This window comes from Protopterus annectens, chromosome 3.part0, assembly GCF_019279795.1.
Source record: "Protopterus annectens isolate FY-2018-M chromosome 3.part0, PAN1.0, whole genome shotgun sequence".
In the NCBI taxonomy this organism is placed as follows: Eukaryota; Metazoa; Chordata; order Ceratodontiformes; family Protopteridae; genus Protopterus; species Protopterus annectens.
The window spans coordinates 75,118,322-75,132,797 of NC_056731.1; positions in this window are offsets into that span (position 1 = coordinate 75,118,322).

Here is a 14,476-nt window from a genome sequence, read left to right on the forward strand (position 1 = left end):
AATAACTCTCACAATAATGATAAACATAACCCTAAAAAATCTGAACAACCAGTAAAGAACTCTTGCATCCCTGCCATAAATTCAACACTAACACTTTCCCAATAACTCATTGCTCAAAACCACAATACAGTTCAACTCTTATTTCATAGATAGTATAGCATCTCAAACAAACGATTTCCCAACATCCAATCCTAATCATGCCCAGCAGCCACATATCATCACTTCCACTTTCATCCTCAAACCTGTGCCCACATCCTATATAAAACTACTCTTAAACAAACTCAAACCATGCTCTACTTCAGCTGATGACCTTCCAAGTGAGTACCATAAAAATAGCAGCCAATTGCTTTGCCTACCCTGTGTCAGTCCTTATAAATAAGCCAGTCCAGGAATCCCACATTTCATGTCTCTCTGGAAAAAGTCACACATAATCCCTCAGCACAAAGAAGAAAAATTCAACAGAGATTAGTTTTTTAGACCTACAGCACTCTTATCCATCTCTCCAAAATATTTGAAATATGTATTCAATTCAAAAACAATTGCTAAACTATCTTCTGCAGGAAGAGCTACCATTCCCCATACAATGTGGCTTCAGTCCTTCCCACAGTACTAACACTGCACTTCTCACCTATATAGATACTGTCAATAAAGCTATAGATAACAGCTAACTAGTATCCACCTTATTTCTAGACTTGTCTAAAGCGTTCAACATAGTTTGTGACAACAAACTTCAAATATCCTCATTAGGTCTCTCCCTCTCTCTCAGTCCACCCATCTATGTTTCAGTAGCTACCTATCCAATAGGTATAAGTCAGTAAAATGGCTCTTGACCCTCTCTCTATACCTCCCGGTCCATACAGGTTTACCATAAGTCTTTATCTTTGTTCCCCTTCTCTTTAACATTCTCACCAACACCCACACAAATCCATACAATACAGTGTGCAGATGACTTCACACTCATTTGCACATCTGACAACATGGTACACCTCAAAAAAATTTTTCAGGAAGCTTTTTAGCAGCAAGTGAAACATGGCCTTGTAACTCAAAACTCATGCTCAACCCTAAAAAAATAAAAAAAAATACTTTCCCCCCCAAATCCTTTCCCTGTGAATAAAAACAACAAAATTCCACGTTCTCTTTTCTGATAATACAACTATTGAAGTCACTACTCGTAGCGTATTATTACAGATGATATTGGATGGTAATGTTACATTCAACCTGCATTTCCAAAATCGCATAAGGAAAAAAATCATCAAAAAATAGGGATGCTTCTTAAAGACAAAAACTTTCTCAATGACTCAACTAAAGCTACATTTGCCACTACTTATCTTCTCCCCACACTTCTTTATGGTACTCCCATTCTAACAAACCTTCAATCATCACAAAAATAAAAACTACAACAATGCTATAATAAAGTGGCTAAATTTGCAGTAAATATCCCTTTCAGAACTCACCACTATATATCACTAAAAAGCCATAATTGTTTAGAACTACCCCATCAACTAGCATATACACAGCTTTTTAGCACCTATAAAATTATACAGACTCGATCTGCTTGTCCAGCATGAAATAACATTCTACCTAAGTTCCCAGTCAGTCATTATGATCCAATGACCAAAAACCCCTGTCTGTCCACATTCCTATCAAATTTGCTGGGCATTTGGAGTACTTGTACTGTGTTGCTAAGGTCTATAACTCCTTATCTCTAGCCATCAGGTCAATCACATCCCTCCCATCCTTCACAATCATTTTGGAAGACTTCTTAGCCAAGAGCTGTCTCTTTTCTTGCTCAACACCATGATAAACTATATCCCTAAAAGTGAACAAATACCTGTTCATACCTTACATCTCTTTGCTCTCCCTTCTTCACTCACTTCTTTACTTCTATCAATTTCCCTCACCCGGCATTTTCCCTAAATATACCATACACCTGCTTTTCTCTTACTTCATATTGCAATATTGCATTTCCTGTTAATATTAAATTAAAATACCTTTAACTTCTTCTCTATAAACTGGATTCAATTTTTCTAACTATTAAAATTATTGTCATATAATCTGTATCTATTCTTTCTATTCTTAACCAATGTTTTCATATTATGTCGGATGGCACATTACATCGGACAGTGCAGTGGTGCAGCAGTAGCATTGTCACCTCACAGCAGTAGGTTCTCTGGTTCGATTCTCACCTGGAGTGCCTTCTGTGTGGAGTCTGCATGTCCTCCCTGTGTTTGTGTGGGCTTTCTCTTGGTACTCCGGTTTTCTCCCACATTACAAAGACATGCCTCTGAAGCATTTCTCCCTGGGCCTCAACTGAAAATTGGCCTTGTTCCAAGTCAGGCTTTCCTGGTAAACAAATGTTAAATAAATAAAATGTCTAATTTGGTATAATTATTTAAACTGCAGTTTTTTTATTATTTTTAAAAACTGTAAAATTATCGTTCTTAAAACATTTTGTAATACTTTGGAGCTTTTCTACCTGGTCCTCCACTGAAAATGGTCCCCTACCAGTCAGACTTACCCAGTAATCAAATGTCAATAAATAGAATAAATAAATAATAGAATCTTTATGAATCCTATTACCTGTGTATGGTGTAGCAATGCCTTTACACATAAGACATTCTTACATTGCTTCCAGAGTCTTTTATGTGGGCTGTGCCCTTGTTCAGATGTTTTGCAGAAGAAGATGGACCAAAAAACTAAGGTCAACATAGAGCTGCATGAAGGCAGATTCTCTCTGCTAAACCACCCAAATCCTTTTGGAATCTGAAACAGTGTAGATTGAATACATCATGTTATACTCCATAAAAGCTATAAGATAAAATGTTAAGCTTGCAAGATAATTGTGCAGTTTTATGAGTGTTTAGAATAAAAGCAGTGAGAAAAATAGAAAGGTTTGAAAACCATTATATCACAAGACCTTCTATGTGAAATACAATTAAATGCCAACAACATTCCAAATTTATATAATATCTAACTAAAAATATTTTACAGATGTGACATTCATCTTTATGAAATGTTTTCTTTTATGCAATTATAAAAGGAATACATCCAAAAGAAGAAACATTTTTTTTTTTGAAGAAACTTTTGATTTTGTTAGTGGCTTGATAGCTAAGTAAGACGTGTTAGTGGTCACATTTGGCACCAGTATCCACAACTTTACTTGTCATCACCTCTGTATGTTAAATAGTCCCAGTAGCAGCTATGATACTATCACCTACATGAACATGTGATTGCTGACCAATGCCACATAGGTGCCAGTGTGGCACTAACCATCCTTGCTATGAGGACCTTTAAGTGTCACACAGTGAAAATGCTAATAATTTCACAGGTATCAACCTTTCAGATCCTATAGCAGTTCCTTGATATGATGATGCTGTACATATAGAGAAGCATATATTGTTTCCATTGACATTAGGGGAGATACACAACTATATGCAAACATTTTAAAATATAACTCATTTCCCTGAGATCGTGTAAGCCATTGACTGCACAAACATAACTGTCAAGGCCTTACCAGTTCCACACGTTGTCCAGTGCATCAACCAAGACAGCTTCCACTTGATCAATTTTCATGTAATTCATACATGTATCAAAGTTTCATGTGTAGAAGTTCCTACTAGGTCATTTACGTGGTAGGTTTACTCTCTTCACCCTAGAGAATGCTGACATCTGTGCAGTCACTGAGACATGCTTTAAGGCCACAGGGAACACACCAACAGTGCACGATTATAATGCCTTAAGCACATTTAGACTAGATACTACACAGACAGGTACTAAAGGTGGAGGTGATTCGATTTACATCAAAAATAATTATACCTCAAGCCTGGTCAAACAGGACAATGCACTTGAGCTTCTCCACATTCAAATCACCATAGGCAAAATCCAATACCACTTGCAAGCTATATGTCCCCCTTAATGACCCAGGAAGCCCATACCATATATTTCAACTTACAGGAAACACCCACTATCCAAACCAATACCGTATTCATGGGTGACTTTAATTACCACACTATTAACTGGGAACCTTATACCACACCAAACGTACAGGCACAGAGATTCCTGGATTTTGTAAACACAAACACCCTGTACCAGATTGTCAATACACCAACATTGGATCTGGTCCTAACTAATATGAGAGAGGTCTGCATACTTTCTAGTGTAATGTCTTCTCTGGCAAGGTCAGACCATAAAATCGTTTCATTGGAAGTAAAAATAATATCTGGATCCCCAGCTAACCCTGGAATATTCAGGAACTACTCTAAGGCTAACTTTCTACTATTAAGTGATAACCTGTGAGGATTTCAAGCCCCCATAACCCCTGAGAGCACTGCTGCCTATGCAGAACCATTCACAGAAACCACATACAAGTATGTTAGTAGCTGCATAGAGGCAGCTGTACCCTCCAGGAAGAAGTACAGAACTAACTCAAAAAACAAATTACCCTAGAGGAATCACAACATCAAAATGCTGTATAATAGAGGGAAGAAGATCATGGAAAAAATTGGGAGGTGCAGTACCCAGCAGGATAAAAGCACTTTCATCAAACTAAACAAACAACTCAGAGGACAAATACAGTCTACTAAAGTCAAATTTGAGGTAAAATTGGCCTCCCAGGTAAAGGACAATAACAAGGCATTCTTTATCTATGTCCACACCCTCAAAGGTAATACACAATTGTGTGTGGAGCTCGTTGTAAATGGAGCCACCTATACTGAGCCAGAAGATATAGCAAACCTACTGGCCGACAAATTCAGCTCCAACTTCACCACTCTCTCCCTATCAACCTTCCCTCAGGAAATGCATAAAATATAACTCCCCATCCTATCACTAGAGAACAGGTCCTTAATGCTCTCTCTAAGGCCAAGAACACTATATCAATGGGCCCATACAATACCCCAGGATGCCTTCTAAATAGCATGAAACATGATCTGTCAGGCCATCTGGAATTGCTATTTAACTGTAGCCTCCAAACAGACTTCAGGCCTCATGAGTGGAGAACAGCAACAGTCATCCCTCTGCATAAAGGTGGGCCATCTGCAGACCTTGGAAACTGCAGACCCATAAGATTCACCAGTCCCATATGCAAAGCCATGGAAAGAATTATCATGGAAATTATCAATAATGACATATGAAGCCTCCACAGATGGAATCCAACCCAATTTAGTTTCATCAATGGCAGGTCATGCCTAATGAACCTGGTAGACTTCTTTGAGAAGGTCACCAAAGCAATGGATGAGGGCAAAATGAATCATACTGCGTACCTTGTCCTGACCAAAGGCATTTAACACAATCCCACACTCAGGCATTGTTGACAAACTTAAGAGGTTAGGTACAAACCCCTTATGTGACCCAGTAAATAGCTAGCTGGCTCACTGACAGGACCTAGGAAGTTAGAATTGAGGAGTCCACCTCTATGACGAGGCCAGTCACAAGTGTAGTCCCTCAGGGGATTGGTCCTGGGACTGCTCCTTTTTGGCATTTACTTCCCTGAAGTCAAGGCCAATGTCAATGTCCTATGGCTGACTAAATTTGCCAAAGATTGCAAATTAGGAGCTGTCTTTGAATTGCTCACTGACACTAATGTTCAACAGGAAGGGCTGACACAGACTAACAACTGGTGCCAGAGCCACAGACCAAAACTGAATGCCAAGAAATACATAATAGTATCCTTTGGGAAGTCATCCATCTCTGGTAACTATTATATTGACAACACACCCCTATGAGTTGACCCAGTAGTCAGAGACTTGGGGACACACTTAGACAGTAAACTAGTCTTTGATCATGATGTATCTACAATGGTGAGGAAATCATTCTATGTTGCGCAACTTATAAACAAAGGTATGGCATCTAGGTCCAAGGTGATCATTATTCCACTGTATTCAGCATTTATTAGACCTATCATTGAGTACAATGCTCCCATTGGCATGTACCTAATCAGGTATATCCAACAAATGGAATGTACACAGATGTTCCTCGCTAAAATAATACAGGGCATAAGTAACATGTCCTATGCAGACAGCCTCAAAGCCCTATCCCTGTATTCTGTTTCCTATAGGCTGTTGAGGGGAGATCTATGCCTGGCATACAAGTCATTGTCAGACCCCCACCCTGATGGACCACCTGCATATTCACAAAACAGACAGCATCAGAATTAAACATCCGAAAGATTTAAACCCTGACTGTGATATAAATAGGACCTGCTGGAGAGATAGGTATATATCACAGAGACTACCACTTCAACAGAGCATGCTTCCCAGCCATGTGAATCAAAGGTCTTCCTTATCCTGAATCAAGTGTAACTTGAACAACTGGATGGGAAACAGAAAATTCATCCCTGGTTTGGCAAATATGTCTCTAATGAACACATGCAGCTTATAAATGACTCATCTCCCAAGCCTCTCCTTGTAAATGTTTCACCTCCCAAGTCCCTGCTTACACTTATCAAGGGTACCAGAACTTGTTAGGGATCTGGGGTGCATGGCTAGGCTTAAAAGGCCCTTGTGGTTGTTAGCCTAGTAAACACCTATGAACCTATGAACCTACATTGGACATATAGCTACATATAATGATGCCCACGCCAAGTAGTAGGTGATATGAGATATGTATTAGAACTATGAATGATAGCCCCTCATGTGAAACTCCAAGACCATAGCTTAAATAGCTTACAACACCACACTTTCAAAGACATGGAAGATTGTTATTTAAGTGCTTGGACTCCTAAAATGATGGTTCCCCTACTCGGCACATTTCATAATACACAATAGCATCTACCTAAAAACTGCAGTCAAATATTGATGATGTGCAGATGTTACATGATATGGTAGTATCCCAGCTGATACAACAAGATGGAATCATTGCAGAACTGTCTCATACAACTGTTGCAACAGTGGGGAGGAGTCAGGATCAAAGTCACTGGAGGAATATGCTGCAATAGCATATCATACATGCCAGAGTCAAGTGCAATACATTATGAAACTGGCAAAAATGTAGCATCTGGTCCATAATGGGCTATTATATAGACAACACAGAATAAAACTGATACGTGCAATATCATACCCAGGCTATGCATTAAGTGCATTGACTGACCATGTTGTGCATTAAACATTTTACCTTACCACATAGGTTAGAAGGTGGGAAGGGCACAATCACCATCATCATTATTATCTTTTCCCCATGTGGGGTGGGCACAGTGGCAGGTTACAGCAATGGCCTTATATGGTGAAGTGTCATGAGAGGTGGATGAGTTAATAACGCAGGCAGGTAAAGTTAGGGATAGATAAAAATTGTATTATGTAGTAGTAGAAATGAACTACCATGTTGTATATGCTACCTCTGTGTATTGTGCTGGTCTACTGTTTCAGGGCTTGATGTGGTCAGTGGTAAAGATGATATATTACTTTAGTGAGTTTGTATTGGAACCACAAAGTGGTGTCTCTTCGGGAGCCAGTAGATGCATGATGTCCACGTCCCATAAGATGGACAGATAGGTATAGCACTCTGTTAGCCAACACAGGATATAGATGCTATGGAACTGCATGACAGGGAAAGGATGTGTTGGTATGATGTTCCTGGTTTGGAGCCTGTGGAATTTCATCATCCAGGAAAGTGAGATTGGGCCTGCCCAGGTATGCTAGCCACATTTTCCAGAGGTGACAGTAATATGATCTCTGGAATGCTAGCATGGCCATCAAAGGCAGAATATATTGTAGTTACCATCTGCTTCCTGGATGTACCTATAGATTCTGTGTGGGTTACCAAGGATTTAAGCAGCATATGCTTCCTGTTTTTCTACTCCATGTCAATGTACAGGTGCATGGAGGGATGCTGAAAGAGGCATTAGCAACTCTTCTAACAGCAAGGAGCAAATGCCAAGTATAATACTGCACTGTGCATTATGTGTAACATACGTGTTCATGTAGTAAAGTGTTCTCTGCATGTTTTTCCTCTTCCTTATGCAGGTCCTGCTGTGCTTGTGTATTTATATATATATATATATATATATATATATATATATATATATATATATATACGTAAGTATGTATGTATGTATGCATGCATGCATGTCTGCTTGTTTGTGTGTTTATTTTTCAAGGTAGTATATAAGTCAGAAATTACCAGTTGCAGGTGCAGCGTGGGTGAATAAATTCACAGACATTCAGAAAATTGCAAACAATGCTGCAGAGAATCATCACGAGGAAAAATACAGAAAAATAAAGCTAGGGTGCAACATACAGAAAAAATATATTAGATACAATATACAAGTAAAGCATTGCATTATATACAATATATAGAGTGAAGAACTGATGTGAGAAAAGTAAATAGTACTATATACAAGTGTGAAAGGAATCTGAAAAAAAGTAAATAACAAAGAGGATATTTAGCTAGAAGATACACCAGGACTAGGAAGATATGTGGCATTGGCCATGGGCAGAGACTTTTTATAGTGGTAGAATCTGAACTTTGATCAAAATTTTGAGTAGGAGGAAAAGTTCTTTACGTGTGAAGGAAGGGATTCTCTGAGTTTAGAAGCAGGAACTTTGAATGAATGGTCAGTATAGCAAAGTCTGTTTTTTGCAGTTTGGAGGGTGAAGATTGCTTGAGAAAACCTTCTAAGGAGTCTCTATGTTGAGTTTTTTTCAGTGAGTGGAATGAATGGCTCAGACTGAAGGTATCTGGAGATAAGAGTCTGTAATAGAAGACTAGTTTTAAGTGTTATAGGGATCTACTTGTCTTTGGAAAAAGTGATAAAACAACGTATTTTGTTTGAGAGAGATTGCAGAATGATAGACTTTTGTTGGAAGCAAGGATTATAATCCATCAGGAAACAGCCTTATTTCCATAGAGCATATGCTCCACTGGATGTAAAAAACAATTTCTCAAGAAACCGTCATTATGGGTGATTTCAACACAGACTGGTTCTCGTGTAGTTCCCAAATCCTCAGCAGTCATATCATCCTCTACAGCTTCACACAAGTTATCCATCTCCCTATCAGAATAGACAAAAAAAAAAAAAAATCAAACACGCAAACAATCCTAGATTGGACACTGACTAACAAACCCTACTGCATACAATACTTTGGCTGTCTCCCTGACAGCCTTTGTGATCATATGCCAACCTATCTACTCAGGTGACGTATAAACCCACTCAAACATATCAACTGTCGTCAAATCCCCAATAAGAAAAACTTCAACACCCAAACCCTGATCTCCACTCTCAAACAATGCAATTGGACCCCTCTTAAGACCATGCCCCTAGATTCAGCAGTCAAATACTTCAATGAGATCTTTTCACAATTCTTAATAATATCGCCCCACAAAGAACAATACGTTTCAAAGCAAATTATATCCCATGACTAACCAGTGAAACAAGAACCCTCCTTAAACTTAAAGACAAAAGCTGGGACCTATAGTACACTAACAAATCTCAGCCAAATCAATTAGAATATTAAAAACTTAGAAACAAACCCAAAAGCCAAATCAAACAAGAAAACAGATACTATGCTAATATACAAGAGAAACAGCAAAGAAATCCTCAAAATCTTTGGTCAGCAGTTTAATAGGTACTCATTCCAGGACAAACATCAATCCCAACTCCTTCCACACCAAACAACCTAGCCACTACCTCTAAACATTTTAACAAATATCTCACTGAGAGTAATCTTGCCTTCATCAAAAATAATTGCCTTACGCAATCGACTGCACCTATTATAAACAAAAATAATGATAACACCTTCTCCTTCCAAACCATTCCCACAAATACCATCCAAAAACTACTTAGTAAACTAAAACCAACAACAATAGTGGCTGATAACCTGCCAGCTGATTTTCTCAAAGTATCAGCTTGAGTAGTTGTATATGCTGTCTCAATACTTATTAATTGCTCTATCTCTGAACAATATGTCCACAGATCTGGAAAATATCACACATAATCCCCCTTCACAAATATGGAAACTCAATTGAACTCTCAAATTATAGACCCATTGCCATCCTGGTTCCACTATCTAAAATCCTAGAAAGATGCATCCACTCACAACTTCTCCAATATCTCACAAATAGTAGGCTTCTAGTAAATTCTCAGCATGGCTTTACAGCCAACCATAGCACCACAACTGCCCTCTTCAGTTTTTACAATACCATTAATCAACACAGAAATGAATGTAAACTAGTCTTATCAGTCTTCCTTGATATGTCCAAAGCCTTCAACACAGTATGCCATCCCAAGCTACTTACAGCTTTTAATAACCTAAATCTTAGACCCTTTGCTATTACTTGGTTCCAAAGCTACCTAACAAGGCATCAGTAAGCCGTGAAAAGATCACAAGACCTCTCCTCCCTACTCCCTGTCACATTAGGAGTCCTACAAGGATCCATACTCGGCCTCCTGCTTTTCAGTAAATTTACCAATTATCTTAGACTGGCCACATCTCTAGCCTCTGCAGTCCAATATTCAAATGGTTTCACACTCATATGCACTGTCCTACCCTACAACAACTCCAAGACATTAAACAAAAATCCTTCACTGCAATTGAATCATGGCTGTCAAACTCTCAACCCATTCTTAACCCCAGCAAAACCAAGCTTATGATCTTCCACCCCATGAGACCACCCAAACCCCCACACACACACATTTTCCATCTCAGCCACGGATACCACAATTATTTTACCAGAATCCCAAATGATTAGGAGTAGTAACTGACAATAATATGAGATTCAGCCAACACATATCACAAACAGTCAAGAAGGTTCATAAAAATTTGGGTACCCTATATGGAAACAAAAAATTCCTAACCTATAGTAACAGGATAGCTATCACCAAAACACAACTCCTATCTACACTCCTTTATGCCTCAAAACTACTTATTAACCTCAAGAAATCAGACCTTGAAAAACTTGAAGTATGCTATAACAAGGTGGCAAAGTTTGCAACAGACTCACCGCATAGGTCACACCATTGACTAGCTCTAAAATAACTCTCCTGGTTAGAATTCCCTCAGGTAATGTCTTATAATCAACTGGCAATTGCATATAAAATAGTTCACCAACCAGAAAAAAAACACCATCTATCCAGAACATAATAGTACCTTATTCCAACAACTGTATACTATGCTCCAACAACAAGTCCTTGTCAAAAGTAACCAGGGTTACAAATACTGCAGGAGAAACACTTTACTCCAGTCATGTAGCAAAGTCTGGAACACTCTTTCAGACTCTTATCAGATCCACAACAAACAGTGCTCATTTTAAAAAGCTACTTAAAAATCACCTAACTCATGGCTTTGCTCATGTAATACCCCAGGTTAGTCTTACAATATGTACAACACTATCCCTAGACCCAGTGTTTTAAAACAGTACACAAAATTAGTCACAATACTGCACTACTTATGTTTTGATCACCTTTGAAAACATACTAACATCCCACTTATAATCAATTCCTACTACTAACCACAAAAACTACTTTCCCTTCATTCTTACTTAAAAAAAACTACAATGGTATGACTATTAGCTTTGTTTTAATAGTGTATTTATTGTTAATAAGTGTTTTTCCATTTGTACTGTTCTATTGTCAATCAAACTTTATTATCTTATTTTGTAAAATATGATAGTATAAGTCAATGTATATAAAAACTATAATCATTCCATTTTATGTCTATGCAAACTATTATTATTTCTCTCTATCTGGAGTTTTTCTCCAAGGGCTTCCACTGAAAATGGGTGACCACCCAGTCGGACTTTCCCAGTAAACAAATGTAAAATAAATAAAATAAACAAACAAACAAATAAATAAACAAATAAATAACAATTAGTCCATATTCAAGTTGATCTGGAAGTACTCCACCTTTAGCTGCTCTATCTGGAGATGTCTTTCTAGCCTGGATAAGAAGAGTGTTAATTTTGTTTTAAGATTTTTTCAATGCAAGTTTGGAATTTGAGGGACTGGTCTAGCCATAAACATAGGAATTTGAATTATGTTGTTTCTTTTAGATTATGATTAATGTCTTTAATATTTAGAGATTTGGGTATTTAGAAAGTTTGTGCAGTCTTAGTTTTGTTTGGATTGAGTAGTAGGCTTTACTGATTAGTCAGTTGCGGCCAGAGTAGAGATAAGTTCTGAGAAGGGACTAGATTTCCGAGTGAAGGGGTTAGATCTGAAAAATAACCATATCATCTATATAAGGTTTTGGAGGTAATAAGCAGGTCACATGGTAGTCTATTAATAAAGAGAGAAGAAAGTAGTCTTAAAGTGCACCCTTTATGAGTGGGAAAATGGATGAGTCTGTTGTCAAGGAAATCTACAAACCATAGGGTGGCTTCTGTGATGATACCAAGTTTTGTAACTTGATTGGAAGGAGACTGTGGTCAGTGAGGTGAATGCTTTGCTAATGAAGAGAGCCCTAGATAAATAGTTTTTGTCCATGTATAGTAAGATTTCATACTTGGATGCCTATAGAGCTGTCATGGTTTTGGGTTCAGATGAGAAGCAATGCTGTTTTAATGTTAAAGGTAGTATTGTTGGATGTAGAATGTGGTTGGAGACAGATGACTATGTTTAGAATTTTACCTTGTGTCTTTCGGCTTTTCCCGGTTAGGGGTCGCCACAGCGGAACTCTTGTCTGCTAATGATTGGCAGTAGATTTTTACGTGCCAAGTTGCCAGCCCTGATGCACAACCTTCAATGAATGTACGCCCATTCACGCAGTCTCCACACAGAAGATGGTCTAGCTGAGAATCGAACAGGACAATGTTGTACTGTGAGGTGAAAACGCTACCGCAGCACCACCACCACAGCTATGTTTAGAATTTTACCTAGTGTGGGAAAAAGAGAGATATGGCAAACATTTCAGGTAGATTCTGGTTTTCGTTGTTCACAGAGAGGATGAATCAAAGTTGTTTTTGAGATGAAAGGAATGATGTTGTGAGTTTGGCTGAGGTTAGAGACATGAAGCAGAAGTGTGACGAAACAGTCTGTGAAAAAGCAAATGAGTTAAGAATGGAGATCGTTTAATCATAAGTGGAGTGTCTATGACAATATAATCCAGTAATGTTTCAATATCTTTAGGTGATATTTTCTTAAGCGAGAGGGAGAGAGAGGAGAGGCGAGGAGAGGAGAAGAGAGATGGAAGAAAGGACAAATGTTTTATCTGGCAGGTGACTGGGTTCCTTTAGGAAATGGAAGCTTTCACACCTGAGGCTGCCAACAATTTAAAGTCGTCAGTACACCTATTGCAGGTCTTTAGAATGTAGCAGGATTATAATTTTTCAATGACTGATACTGCTCACACCTGGCTCAGATGTGATATTGCTAGCTAGTTGTGGGAGGTTGCACTTGCTCCTTACAGCCATTTATGTTATACAATGACTGATTCTCCTTAAATTCTTCCAAGCAGTCTGTCACTTTTTATGCAACTGACTATCGATAAGGAAGTTCAAAGAGAAAATAAATAGTATTGATGAGACTTCATTTAAAATAATAGTAACGATATAGTTAAAGCTCAAAGATCCAGGTTTTCTGTTCTGGAGTAGTTGACATTAGTAATTACATGCTGATTTCTTATCCCTTCATTTTGTTCTATTTAAGCAGTGCAGACCAGTAACAGGTCAAAGTTTACTTCTGTGTATCTCCTGCATTTAACAATAACAACAGGCCAACCCATAACTTTTAGAAATTTCATCTTTTCAGTTCATCTTACATATTTAACAGTACCATAGACGTCTTTTCATTTTACACTAATTAAAGAGTGATTTTTGGTTACTTAACTCAGACACAGTGATTATTGTAGTAGTATGATTATTGCCATACTTTGTGCTCCATTCAGAAATTTGGAGTTTTAATTGTGCAGTATTCCTATTTGCAATGTACGAGCAGTTCATTTGCTTTAGTGGCGAGGTTTCTTCTCTATGTGATTTTGTTTGTTTGTTTGTTTTAGTTTGGGTAAAAACACAGATGTAGGTTTCACTGGATAAGGAAACTGAACAGTTCTGCCTACCAGCCACACAAGATGGTCTATTAGTTTGCATTAATTAATTTAACGATTCAGTGCAGTTTTTTAATATGCTAATTCATCATATGTGAGATAATACAAAGTAATTTGCAACGCTGAATTTTTGAAGTTTACTGGCGTTAAGAATTGGTAAGCAAGCAGAAAAATGGATTAGATTAAATAACAGATTGCAGAGGAAAATCAAATGTCAAATGCAAGCTAACATAACATTTACAGCAAGTTCCATGTAGCTGTTTGGAACAGACAAACTGTCTCCTTGTACAATATCTGCATTTAATTTATTGCTGCTGTTTTTCATTAAGGTAGCAATAAACAATGCAAATTGTAATAAAACACACGTGAATCATGCAAAAACCTGAAATACAGCCTGTTGTGTGGTACATTAATTCTGGACAAATAGTCCTATTAAATGATTTGCTCAATCACATCCTTTTTCCATTAGATGAGATTCTGCTGACACTCATATATTACTTAAT